The sequence below is a fragment of the Tamandua tetradactyla genome, chromosome X, assembly GCF_023851605.1.
Source record: "Tamandua tetradactyla isolate mTamTet1 chromosome X, mTamTet1.pri, whole genome shotgun sequence".
Classification (NCBI taxonomy): Eukaryota; Metazoa; Chordata; class Mammalia; order Pilosa; family Myrmecophagidae; genus Tamandua; species Tamandua tetradactyla.
This window is the reverse complement of record NC_135353.1, coordinates 92,258,275-92,272,845: the sequence shown is the minus strand read 5'-3', so window position 1 is coordinate 92,272,845 and position 14,571 is coordinate 92,258,275. Positions and strand designations below refer to the sequence as shown.

At 37.8% G+C, this 14,571-nt stretch overlaps 1 non-coding gene across 1 annotated transcript; it reads right to left on the bottom strand.

Annotated features, from left to right (window-relative positions):
- Positions 1–11,529: 11,529 nt before the first annotated feature.
- LOC143672225 (U6 spliceosomal RNA) lies at positions 11,530–11,636 on the bottom strand. Its single transcript, XR_013169694.1, has one exon. It is a non-coding gene; the product is annotated as a U6 spliceosomal RNA (small nuclear RNA).
- Between the last annotated feature and the right edge of the window lie 2,935 nt (positions 11,637–14,571).

The window sequence follows — 14,571 nt, the reverse complement described above, 5'->3', positions numbered from 1 at the left end:
TCCATCCTAAAGTGTCAGTGACCTTTAGATCTTCCCAGCCATATTTGCATTAATGAGAAAAGAGTACTTTTTAATCCAAATGACTTTATAACTATTGAAATGAAAAACAATGGTCATGTAGAAGAGGTTACCTTTGAGCAACAGATCATAGGCTCAGTTTCCCTAAGCTGTTCTTGATTTTCCCAGCTTTTTACCTTCCACATTTGCTAACACAATTTCTTTAAAAGAACCACATTTCCATAGTGGTAAAGCAGTGGTTTTGGAACCCAGTAGACCTAATTTTAAAATCTTAGTTCTACCACTTACCAGCTTGGTAACTGTATTAATTTTCTATTAGTGCTGTAACAAATTATGACAAACTCAGTGTCTTAAAACAACACAAATTTATCGTAGTTCAGGAGGTCAGAACTCACAGGGTAAAACTCAAGTCATTAACAAGCAGTGACATCAAGATCGTGAGTAAGACACCCCTTGCAAACAACTCTCTCTAGAAACATCACAAAACTGCCAGAATCTGTCAGAATCAACTTTCCTCAAAACTCTGGAAGATGGTTGAGGGTAGGCAACAGCTCAGAGAATGCTGAATCAGAAAAAAAAATTCTAAAAACAAGAGAGGCTCTTTCCCCTTCTTAGTTTTGTGTGGCAGTTTGTGTGGCCCATGGTGGCAGCTTGGCTGCCTGCATGCATTCAAGGGTGGGTCTCTGGGGCCCGATTATTGGTACACCTAAACGAAAACATTGGGTATCTTTGTACATCCCCCACAACTGGTTTGTGGAAGACTGAGTCAGGACACATATCTGGCTCCCCTAAATCAGAATTAGCCCAGAATAGAGCAGCAGCTTAGGAAAGGGAACTGGAGCTGCAGGGCAGAGTCAGTGAGGAAAGGTATGGCAAAAAAAGGAAGATGAGTCAGTTCAGAAAATCGGGGCAGAAAGCTGGAATAGAGCAATGGAGCAGAGGTGAGCTGATAGCAACTGCCTGGGGTGGAAAACTGTAATTGAGACAAAGTACAGCCCAGGGCCCTGAAAGGAGAAGTTGGGAAGAAGAACTCCTTTTTGGGGGAAGAAATAGTTGCACAATACTTGCCCATGCCCAGGGCAAGATGCGTGCTTGGGGCTATTTGAGAAGAACTTAATAGTTCACAAAGGACTATTCTATAGGTTCAGTAAGCAATGAAAATAAAAGAGCCAATCTATAATAAAACCCTGGGGAAGAAGGGGAATCTGACTTCCAGAGTTAACATATCAATGTATTTGCCTAGATTTCAACAAAAGATGATAAAACATAGCAACAGAAAGAGTCCATTCAAAGGAACAAAATAAGACAACAAACTTCTGTAAAGTTGGTGTAATAGGATAAGCCAAATTTATACCTGCTCCAAGGAACAGCTAGAAAGGTGACAGAAAAATAACTGGGACAGCAGTTCCATGGTGCCAATGACTTCAGAGGGTCTTCTACATTACACAGTGAGGTCCTGGATGAAAAAGCTGAGGAATTGAGATGAAGAGAACCAGAGACCATCCAGCTAATGCAAAGAGTCTAATGTGCCCCTTTCCAAATGGAGGCCAGGAGCCCTCAGGAGTGCATAGACAGGGAGGCAAGGATGAGGAAGTAAGCCAAGCTGCAGCTCCTAGAACTCGCCACAACCACGCACACTACCCATCCCCTCCACACCCCATGCAAGGGAGTACCACCTCCCTTGCATATGTGATATCCGTGCCCTGGACCACCACCACCCCCAGCCCTGTACCTTATTCACACACACACACACACCACAGCACCCCATCCCCTGCAACTGCCCCCTAGCCCCAAGCCCTCTACACACATTCACATGCACATAGCAATCCACCTTGCTTTGTGCCCTGCCCCCCACCTGTGCCCTGCACAGTTGCACAGCCCTGCCACAACCTTGCACCTGCACCCGACCTCGCACACCATACATGCAAGCACCCATAAACTGCCTGCCACATACGTGTTCACATGCACATCCACGCCCCACACCCTTCTACCCCAGGCACACACATACCCACACTCTGACGCCCCTGGCACACACACCCCACCCCCTGAACCCAACCCTGCACACCACATGCTCAAACATCCATACCCTGCCCACCCTGCATGCACTCGTGCACATCCATGCCCTGCCCACTCTGTGCAGCACACCTTTGCATACAACCTACACCCCCCTCCCCACACTCACACCCCGCAGCCCCCACCAAAGTGGACCCAAACCCTGTCCCCCACCAAAGTGCACACCTTCGTCCCACCACCACCCCTGAGCCGAACCCCACCCCTGATCCTCACAAACCCCATACCTCATGCGTATGTGCATACTCATCCTGCCTGGGCACACACCCCCAGGCACCCACATTCCACCCTCCCACTCCCCACACCCCACCACGCACTGGTAACCTGCACACCATACAGGCCGTGCAATCTGCCTTCTGACATGCCCTGCCTCCATGTCCCCCATGCCATGTACTGCATCTGCACTGTGGGGACTGCATGAGCTGCACCCCACCCTAGTCCCTGTGACCCATCCCATGCCTATCGTGCAAATACAAAACTTTAGACAACAGAAGGCAATCCATTTCCAAAGTAGCCCTATCAAGGTAATCAAATGCCTCGAAGGCAACAGAAAATCACAAAGCATATGAAGATGCAGACAGTTATAGCCCAGCCTAATGACCAAATTAAAACACCAGAGGAGGCACAGACTTTGCAACAACTAATCAAAGATGTTCATACAACTCTATTAAATAAATTCAATGGGTTGGCTAATGACATAAAAGAGAGCAAGAAGAAACCAGAAGAGCATAAAGAAGAATTTGAAGAATAAATAGAAAATCAGCAGATATCACAGAGATGAAAGATACTGCAGACCAAATAAAAAATATACTACAGACACAGAACTGCAGATTTAAAGAGACAGAAGAAACAATAAACAAGCTAAAGGACATGACAATTGATTGAAAAAAAATGGCAAAAAGATGGAAAAATTTGAATTGGATCTCAGGGAAATGATAAACAACCTGAAGCACACAAATACAAGAATATAGGTGCCCCAGAAGGAGAAGACGATAGTAAAGGGCTAAGAAGATTAGTTGAGGCTATAATGGGGGAAAATGTCCCAACAGTCATAAAAAACATATATATGCAAATCTAAGAAGCCCAACGAACCCCAAATAAAATAAATATAAATAAGCCTACTCCAAGATATATACTAATCAGTCTGTCCAATGTTGAAGAGAAACAGAAAATCCTGAAAGAAATCTACTACATACAAGGGAAATAACATAAAACTGAGTTTGGACTACTCAACAAGCACCATGGAGGCCAAAAGGCAGCGGTATGATATATTTAAAATCCTGAAAGAGAACAACTTCCAGCCAAAACTTCTGTACCCAGCCAAATTGCCCTTCAAAAGTGAGGGAGAGGGCAGTGTGATGGTGGCTCAGTGGCAGAATTCTCGCCTGACATGCTGGAGACCCAGGTTTGATTCCCAGTGCCTGCCCATGCAAAAAAAACAAAAAAAAAAGTGAGGGAGAGATTAACATTTTTGCAATCAAACAAAGGCTGAGAGAATTTGTTAATGAGAGACTGGCCCTACAGGAAATACTAAAGGGAATTCTGCCGGCTGAAAAAAAAATAAGACAGGAATGGGGAGGTCTGTAGGAGGACACAGAAATAAAGAATACCAGTAAGGGTAACTTAACAGATAAAAAGATCAGGACAGAAAAGAATATATAGATCTGACAAATACCAAGGATAAGATGATAGATTCAAGAAATGCATTTACAGTAATAACTTTGAATGTTAATGGACTAAACTCACCAATTAAAAGATACAGATTGGCAGAATGGATTAAGAAATATGATCCATCTATATGCTGCTTATGAGACTCATCTTAGACCCAAGGATACAAAAAGATTGAAAGTGAAAGGATTGAAAAAGATATCCCAGATAAGTTGTAACCAAAAGAAAGAGGAGTAGCTATACTAATACCAATAAAAAAAAAGATTTTAAATATAAAGACATCATAAGAGACAAAGAAGGACACTGTATATTAATAAAAGGGACAATTCACCAAGAAGGAATAACAATCATAAAAGCTTGCGTTCCCAATCAAGGAGCTGCAAAGTACATGAGGCAAACATTGGCAAAACTGAAGGGAGTGATAGATGTTTCAACAACAATAATGGGAGCCTTCAATACACCACTCCCCTCTATAGATAGAACAACATGACAGAGGATCAACAAGGAAGTAAAGAACTTAAATGCTTTCATAAATTAGAAATGAGACCTAACAGACATATAGACTATTACACCCCAAAACACCAGGGTATACATTCCTCTCTAGTTCTTTTGGAACATTCTCCAGGATAGATCATATGCTGGGGCACAAAAAAGATTTCTGTAAATTTTTTAAAAATTGAAATTATTCAAAGTACATTCTCCAATTTAATGGAATAAATATGGAAATCAATAACCACCAAAGAACCAGAACATTTGGAAATACGTGGAGATTAAATAACACACTCTGAACAATCAGTGGGTCCTAGAAGAAATTGCTAGAGAAATTGGTAACTATCTGGAGACAAATGAAAATGAGAATATGACATATCAGAACTTATGGGACATGAAAAAGGCAATGCTGAAATGGAACTTTATTGCCCTAAATACCTATATTTTAAAAAAAAAGAAAGAGCAATTATTGAGGGCTTAATAGCTCCTCTTTTCTAGAAGAACTATAGAAAGAACAGCAAACTAACCTCAAAGCAAATAGAAGAGAAATAACAGAGATTATAGCAAAATTAAATGATTAAGAGAACAAAAGAACAATAGAAACAATCAATAAAAGCAAAAGTTGGTTCATTGAGAAAATCAATAAAATTGATGGACCCCTACCTAGACTGACAAAGGAAAAAAGAGAGAGGATGCAAATAAACAAAATCAGAAATGAGAGGGAATCATCATCATGGACCCTGAAGAAATAAAAATATCATAAGTATACTATAAATAACTATATGCCAACAAACTAGACAACTTAGAGTTAATGGAAAAATTCCTAAAATGCATGAAAAAGCTACACTAACTTAAGAAATAGAAGATCTCAACAAACAGATCACAAGTAAAGTGATTAAATCAGTTATCAAAAATCTTCCAACAACAAAAAAAAAGGTCAGGGCCAGATGGCTTCACAGGGGAATTTCATCAAACATTCCAAATAGAACTAACACCACTCCTGCCCAAACTCTTCCGAAAACTTGAGGAAAAAGTAACACTATCTAACTCATTTTAGGAAACTAACCTCACTCTAATACTAAAACTGGGTAAAGACACTATAAGAAAGGAAAACTACAGGCTGATCTTCCTAATGAATATAGAAGCAAAAGTTCTCAACAAAATACTAGCAAATTGAATCCAAGGACACATTAAAAGGATTATACACCATGACCAAGTGGGGTTTATACCAGGAATGCAAGGGTGGTTCAATACAAGAACATCAAGGGAAAAATCATATCATCAATTAATGCTGAAAAACCATTGACAAAATTCAACATGATTTTCTGATAAAAAGACTCCAAAAGGTAGGAATCAAAGGTAACTTTCTCGATATGATAAAAGTCATATATGAAAAACCCATAGCAAGCATCACACACAATGGTGAGAGACTGAAAGCCTTCCCCCTAAGATCAAGAAATGAGACAAGGATGCCCTCTCTCACCACTGTTATTCAACATTGTACTAGAAGTTCTAGCTAAAGCAATCCAGCAGAAAAAAGAAATAAAAGGCATCCAAATCATAAAGGAAGAAGTAAAGCTTTCATTATGTGAAATGAACTGGACATCAATAGCCAAAAGAATGAAAGAGGACCCTTCCCTTACACCCTATACAAAAATAAACTCAAAGTGGATCAAAGACCTAAATAAGAACCAATACCATAAAAATCCTAGAAGAAAATGTAGGGAAACATCTTCAAGAAATAGTGATAGGCGTGGGTTCTCTTACCTTCTCGCATCTTCCTAAGAGGTCGCTATCATCTGCATTTCAGTTGACAAAGCCAAGGCTCAGGAGAGCCAAATGAGTGGCTCTGGACTGCAGGCCAAGAAGTGATCAGCTCGAAGGCCGAAAGCCAAGGCAATTTCCTCTGACATTTTGCTCTACCATGATCTGGATGAAGACTTTCGGGACAGATGGGGAACACGGTGCCCTCCTGCTCTCATTTCCCTCCCTTCTTCCTCCTCCTTCCCTCTCTCTTTCTCTCTCTTTTTCTCCATCTCTCTTTCTCCTTCCCTCCCGCCCTCTTTTCCTTTCTCCTTCCTTTCCTTCCTTCTTTCTTTTTCAGTTTAAAATGCTTACTTCATTTTTCAGAAATGTGAGAGGAGAGGTGAAATGGAGGGTCTATTTTTTTTATACCAATGTGCTTATTAAATAGGCAGTGTGGATGGCTAAAAAAAAAAAAAAAATAGTAATAGGTGGTAGCTTCCTAAACTTTATATCCAAAGCACAAATCACATCTCAAAAAAATAGATAAATGGGAACTCCTCAAAATCAAATGCTTTTGCACCTCAAAAGACTTCACCAAAAAGGAGAAGAGATAGCCAACACAATGGGAGACAATATTTGGAACTCACATAGTGGATAAATTTTGATATCCTGTATACATAAAGAAATCATACAACTCAACAACAGAACAAATAACCCAGTTATAAAGGGGGCTAAAATATAAGTAGATATTTTTCCAAAGAGCAAATACAGATGGCTAAAAAGCATGTGAAGGGGTGCTCATTTTCATTGGCTATAAGGAAAATGCAGATCAGGACTACAATGAGACATCACCTCACACCTATAAAAGTGGCTGCTACTAAACAAACAGGAAACTACAAATGTTGGAGAGGATATGGAGAAATTGGGACACTTACGCACTACTTGTGGGAATTCATAATGGTATAGCCGTTATGGAAGAGTTTGGAGGTTCCTTAGAAAACTAAATATTGAGTTGCCCTATGACCAAGCAATGGCATTACATGGTATATACCCAAAACAGCTGAAAGCAGTGTCACAGACATTTGCATACTGATGTTCATAGTAGCATTATTCACAATCACCAAAATACGGAAACAATCCAAGTGCCCATCAACAGATGAGTGGATTAAAAAAAATGTAGTGCGTACATATAATGGAATATTATACAGAAGTAAGACAAAATAACGTCCTGAAGCATATGACAACATTGACCAACCTTGAAGAAATAGTACTGGGTGAAGTAAGTCAGGCACAAAAAGATAGGTACTACATGACATTGGTAAGGGTAAACTCTGAAGCTTATAAAACAGAATATATGGGGCCTAGAGATACAAGCAAGCTAGAGATTGGTGAATGATTAGCTAATGAGGTTGCTCTTAATGTAAGGGAATGGGTAGAAGTGAAGGCAGTGAATTGGTGGGTCTGTAAGTAATATTGCCATATGGAATTTGAACTTGATTGAAAGGGGTTGTAAAGAGTCATGTATCCCACAGATTAACATTACAAGTGTAAATAAATTCTTGCCTGAAATACTTCAAAGGTATGAATCTTGTACAAAGAGTAAATAATACAGGGATATAAGGGGGGAAACTACTTTTGCATGCAATGGGCTATGTTCAAAAGGAAGACAGCAACAGTGTCATAACAATCCCAGTGGTAAATAATTGGGGGTAAGTACAAGCACTAAGGGGAGGTCTGGATTTTCTATTTGGTGAGGGTGTGTTTATAGAGTATTTTTCTCTTGGGAGCAATGAAAATTGTCTAAAATTGAGAGTGTTGATGATTGCACAACTAAGTGAGGATAATGTGAAGCATGGATTGTTGAGTTTGGACATTATACATTATGTCCAATGTATGGATGTGGCTGAAGTGTACACTGACTGAGAAGTTGAATGGCGAACTGTTGTTTATACATATGGTTAAATATTGTGCTGCTACAGAAAGAAACAAAGTCATTAGGTATGCAATGATGTGAACAAACTTAGGGGACATTATGTGAAAACAATCCAGAAATAAAACAGCAAATATTGTATGGTCACATTTAGAAAATACTTATAAGTAAATTGGGGCCTAAATTTTAATGTTCTATAGCAGTCACATTTAGTCCAGAGCTATAATTTTTATTTCTATATTTTGAGAGTTTGTGCTAAATACGTAAATGGTATTTCCCTGGAAGTTTGGGTACCTATGTGACACACAGACATTGCAACAACTAGTTAAAGATGTTATGTTAACTTTCTTAAATAAATTCAATGAACTAAAGAAAAATGTGGACATTGAGCTAAAGGAAATCAGGCAGATGATGAATGAACAAAAAGAGAAACTAGAATTTTTAAGATATTTTAAAATATTTGGTCCCTCTTAAAAATACTATAATCGTAACTAACAAAGCTGAGCATGAGTATGGCTGCAAGAGGAGGCTAGCGGTCTCTATGTCTTCAGAAGGGATAAAAACTGGGACTGTATGACTTAGAGAAATCTATAGTGGACCATGATGGTGGTTACTTGTATAAATATAGGAAAATTCTTACGTGAATCAGAACAAATGTACATCATTATTACAAGTATTAATAATAGGGTGGTAAACAGAAAAAGTGCAATTAATACAAATAAGGTCTATAGTTAATAGTAACAATGAAATATTCTTGCATTAACATTGGCCCATTTACCTAAGCTAAATGTCAATAATAGGAAGATATAAGGTGTATGGGATTTTTTTCTTTCGAAGAAATGAGAATGTTCTTATATTAACTGTAGTGGAGAATGCATAACTATGTGATTATACCAAGAGCTATTTATTGTGCACTTAGGATGGATTGTATGGTGTGTGAATAAAACTCTTAAAAAATAATAACGGGGAGACAAGGGTTTTGGGGTGTTTGGGGTTTTTGTTTTCTTTAATTTTTGAAATAATAACAATGTTTTAAAATTGATTGTGGTGATTAATGCACAGCTATATGATGAAACTGTCAGCCTTCAATTGTATACTTTGGAAGGATTATATGGTATGTGAATATACCTCAACAAAATTGCATTTCAAAAAAGGGACCAAACAGAAATTTGGGGAATGATGTACACAATAATGGAAATAAAAATATATACTCAAGGGGTTCAACAGCAGATTTAAATAGGCAGAAGAAATAATAGTGAACTAGAAGACAGGATCATCGAAATTATTCAGTCTGAAGAGCAGAAAGATAAAAGAATGAAAAAAAAGTGATCAGAGCCTATGAGGCCTGGGGGACAACATGAAGCGACCAAGATGTTCAAACACATCTAAATTCATTCAAGGAAATGGCTAAAGACATAATGGATATTAAGAAGAAACTCACTGAGCATAAAAAGGAATTTGAAAGCACTCAAAGAAAAATAATAGATCTTACGGGAAACAAATACACAACAGATAAAATTAAAAACACACTAGAGACACACAACAGCAGATTTGAAAAGAAGAAAGGATGAGTGAGCCAGAAGCCAGAGCACCCAAGTTCAAACAGACAAAAGAACAGTTGGAGAAAATAATGGAAAACTTTGAGCAGGTTCTCAGGAAATAATTGGCAACACAAAGCATGCAAATGCATGCATCATGGGTGTTCCAGAAGGAGAAGAGAAGGGAAAAGGGCTCAGAAAGATTATTGGGTGAAATAATGGTTGAAAATATCCAAACTCCTATGAAGGACAGGAAGATGCAAATCCAAGAAGCCCAACATACTCCAAAAAGAATAAACCCTAATAGGCACACTCTGAGACACATTCTAATCAGACTGTCAACTGCCAAAGATAAAGGAGAGAATTCATAAAGCAGCAAGAGAAAAGTATTTGTCACTTACAAGGAAACTATTTCTTCTTGAATCAATGTTGGTTGTTCATGCCTTTCTAGGAAGCTTTCCATTTCATCTATGTTGTCTAGTTTATTAGCCTGTGGCTTCTCATAATATTCTCTCATCATCTCCTTCATTTCTGTGGGGTCAGTGGTTATGTCCCCTCTTCCATTTTTGCTTTTATTCATTTGCATCTTTTCTCTTTTTTTGTCAACCTAGCTAATGTTCCATTGATTTTATTGCTTCTGTCAAAGAACCAGCTCTGGTTTTGTTGATTTTCTTGATTGTTTTCATGTTCTCAATTTCATTTATTTCTGCTCTAATCTTTGTTATTTCTTTCCTTTTGTTTGCTTTGGGGTTAGTTTGCTGTTCTTTCTCTAGTTCTTCATAGTGAACAGTTAATTCCTCAATTTTTGCTCTTTCTTCTTTTAGGCATTTAAGGCAATAATTTTCCCTCTTAAAACTTCCTTTGCTACATCCCATAAATTTTGATATGTTGTATCTTCATTTTCACTTGTCTTGAGATATTTACTGATTTCTCTTGGAATCTCTTCCTGGATCCTCTTGTTATTTAAGAGTGTTATTTAGCCTCCATATATTTGAATTTTCAGGCCCTCTGCCTTTTATTGATTTCCAACCTTATCCCATTATGATCTGATAAAATGCTTTGTATTATTTCAATCATTTTATATTTGCTGAGACTTGCTTTGTGACCCAGCATATAGTCTATACTTGAGAATGCCCCAAGAGCACTTGAGAAAAATGTGTATCTTGCTGTTGTGGGGTGTAATATTCTTTAAACATCTGTTAAGTCTAGTTCATTTATTGTATCATTCAAATTCTGCTTCTTTATGATTCCTCTGTCTAAATATTCTATTCATTGATGAGAGTGGGGAATTGAAGTCTGCAACTATTACAGTAGAGGTGTCTATTTCCCTCTTCAGTGTTGTCAATGTTTGCCTCATGTACTTTGGAGCACTCTGGCTCAGTGTATAAATATTTATGATTGTTATGCTTTCTTGTTGAATTGTTCCTTTTATTAATACATAGTGTCATTCTTTGTCTCTTTTAATTGTTTTACATTTGAAGTCTAATTTGTTGGATATTAGTACAGCTACTCCTGCTCTTTCATGATTGTTGTTTGTGTGAAATATCTTTCCCAACAATTCACTTTCCACCTATTTTTTCCCTTGGGTTTAAATTGAGTCTCCTGTAGACAGCATATAGATGGGTCCTGATTTTTTTTTGTTTGTGTGTTCGTTTTTGCATGGGCAGGCACCAGGAATTGAACCCGGGTCTCTGGCATGGCAGGTGAGAACTCTGCCTGCTGAGCCACTGTGGCCTGCCCTGGGTCCAGTTTTTAAATCCATTCTGCCAGTCTATGTCTTTTGATTGGAGGAATTTAATCCATTAACATTTAATGTTATTATTTTAAAGGCAGTACTTTCTTCTACTATTTTGTCTTTTTGATTTTTATGTCATATCTAACATTTTCTCTGTTTACCTTTACTGATAGTCTTCATTTCTGCACTCTTCTCCACACCTCTCTCTCCTGCCTTTTTCTATCTGTCTGTAGTGCTCCCTTTAGTAATTCTTGCAGAGTATATCTCTTAATCACAAATCCTCTGTGATTATCTGAAAATATTTTAGTCTCCCCCGCATTTTTTTTCTTTTTTTAAAAAATATGGAATGCTTCATGAATTTGCATGTCATCCTTGCGCAGGGGCCGTGCTAATCTTCTCTGTATCATTCCAATTTTAGTATATGTGCTGCCGAGGTGAGCATTCCCCCTCACTTTAGAAGGACAATTTTGCTGGATATAGAATTCTTGGCTGGCAGTTTTTCTCTTTTAGACTCTTAACTATATCATACCACTGCATTCTCACCTTCATGGTTTCTGCTGAGAAGTCCACATATAGTCTTATTGGGCTTCCCTTGTATGTGATGGATTGCTTTTCTCTTGCTGCTTTTAAAGTTCTCTTTTTCTCTGACATTTGACAATCTGATTAGTAATTGTCTTGGACTATGTCTATTTGGATCTATTCTGTTTGGGGCACTTCTAGGATCTGTAATTTTCTATCTTTCATAAGAGATAGGAAATCTTCAGTGATTACTTCCTCCATTAGTCTTTCTATTCCTTTTCCCCTCTCTTCTCCTTCTGGGACACCCACAACATTTCACCTATTGAAAAAACTAGTTTGTACCAGTTCAGTGGATTTGGGGGCCTTATTGAAGATCAGCTTACCATAGATTTGGTGGTCTATTTCTGCACTCTCAATTTGATTCCACAGGTCAAGGCTTCTCTGTCTTTGTGCCAGTACCATGCTGTTTTGACCACTGCGGCTTTATAATAAGTTTTAAAATCAGGGAGTGTTAATCCTCCCAATTCATTCTTCTTTTTTAGGATGCTTTTAGCTATCTGGGGTCTCTTTCCCTTCCAGATGAATTTGGTAACTAGCTTTTACAATTCTTGAAAGTAGGTTGTTGGAATATTGATTGGTACTGCATGGAATCTGTAGATCAATTTGGGTAAAATTGACACCTTAACTACATTTAACCTTCCTATCCAGGAGCATGGAATGTCTTTCCACCTGTTTAGATTTTCTTTAATTTCTTTTAACAATGTTATGTAGTTCTCTGTGTACAAGTCCTTTACATCCCTAGTTAAGTTCATTGCTAGATACTTGCTTTTTTTAGTTGCTATATTGAATAGAAGTTTTTCCTTAATTGACTCCTCAGTTAGGTCATTGTTTGTGTATAGAAATATTACTGATTTTTGCACATTAATTTTTATAACCTGCCACCTTGCTGAATTTGTTTATTGGCTCAAGTAACTTTGTTGTAGATTTCTCTGGGTGTTCCAAGTATAGTATCATATCATCTGCAAATAATGAGTTTTATTTCTTCCATTCCAATTTGGATGCCTTTTATTTCTTTTTCCTGCCTGATTGTTCTTGCTAGAACTTCTAGTGCAATGTTGAATAATAGTGGTGACAGATGGCATCCTTGTCTCATTCCCCATCTTAGGGGAAAGCTTTCAGCCTCTCATCATTGAGAAATATGCTGGCTATGGGTTTTTCATATGTCTTTTTTTTTCTTTGTAAGTTGTATGGTGGGGGGTCACATTTCATTCTTTTTCCATGTGAGTATTCCATTATTGTAGCACCATTTGTTGAGTTTTTTTGTTGTTTGGTTTTTCATTTGTTTGCTTGTTTGCTTGAGAAGTGTGTGGGCTGGGAATTGAACCCAGGTCTCCCACATGACAGGCGAGAATTCTACCATCTAAGTACCCTCGCATCCCCACCATATATGCCTTTTATCATGTTAAGGAAGTTCGTTTGATTCCTGCATCCATATTCATTAGGGAGATCAGTCTGTAGTTTTCCTTTCTTATAGCATCTTTACACAGTTTTGGCATTAAAGTGGTGTAAGCTTCATAATATGAGTTAGGTAGTGTTCCACTGTCCTCAATTTTTTTGAAAAGTATGAGCAGGATTGGCCTTAGTTCTTTTTGGAATGTCTGATAAATTCCCATGTGAAGCCACCTGGCCCTGGGCTTTTCTTTGTAGGAAGATTTTTGATGACTGATTGAATCTGTTTGTTCATTATTAGTTTAAGATTTGTTTCTTTTAGAGTCGGTGTAGCTTGTTTGTGTGTTTCCAGGAATTTGTCCATTTCATCTAAGTTGTCTAGTGTGTTGGCATATAGTTGTTCATAATATCCTCTTATGATTTTTTAAAATTTCTTCAGGGTCTGTGGTAATGACCACCCTCTCTTTTCTGATTTTGTTTATTTGCCTCCTCTCTTTTATTTTCTTTGTCAGCCTTGCTAGTGGCCCATCAATTTTATTGATTTTCTCAAAGAACCAACTTTTGGGTTTTATTGTTCTTTTGTTCTCCCATTCATTTAACTCTGCTTTAATCTTTGTTATTTCTCTCCTTCTATTTGCTTTAGTGGTAGATTTCTGTTCTTTCTCAAGTTCCTCAGGTGAGCAGTTAAGTCCTCAATTTTTGCTGTTGCTTTTTTTTGAACTTTTAAAATTGTATAAAATAACATATATACGAAACAAAGAAAGAAAAAAGCAATAGTTTTCAAAACAGTCTTCAACAAGTACTTACAGGACAGATTCCAGAGTTTTTAATGGGCTACCATACCATCCTCTCTTATTTTTCCTTCTAGCTGTTCCAGAATATAGGCGGCTAGCAGGAATAAAAATTTTTTTTAATTATCACAGTAAACTTTTTTGTGAAAAATAACAAATATACAAATGTATAAAGTACAGCACAACAATTAGTTGTAAAACAGATTTCAGAGTTTGGTATGGGTTACAATTCTACAATTTTAGATTTTTACTTCTAGGTGCTTTAAAATACTGGAGATTAAAAGAAATATCAATTTAATGATTCGGTAATCATATTCATTGTTAAATCCTATCTTCTCTGTATAGCTCCACCATCACCTCTGACCTCTCTGTCCCATTCTTTAGGGGGTTTGGGCTATGGCCATTCTAATTCTGTCGTGTTGGAAGGGGCTGTCAATAAAAAGGGTAGGGAGATGGAAGTAGCTGATGTTCTGGAGAGGCTGGCCCCTCCAGGTTTCAGGACTTATCTGGTCCAGGAACTCATCTGGAAAATTACCCTAGTGCATAAAACCTTTGAGAATCTTACATATTGCCCTAGGTGCTCTATAGGATTGGTTGGATGCAGGTTATGATAGGTAG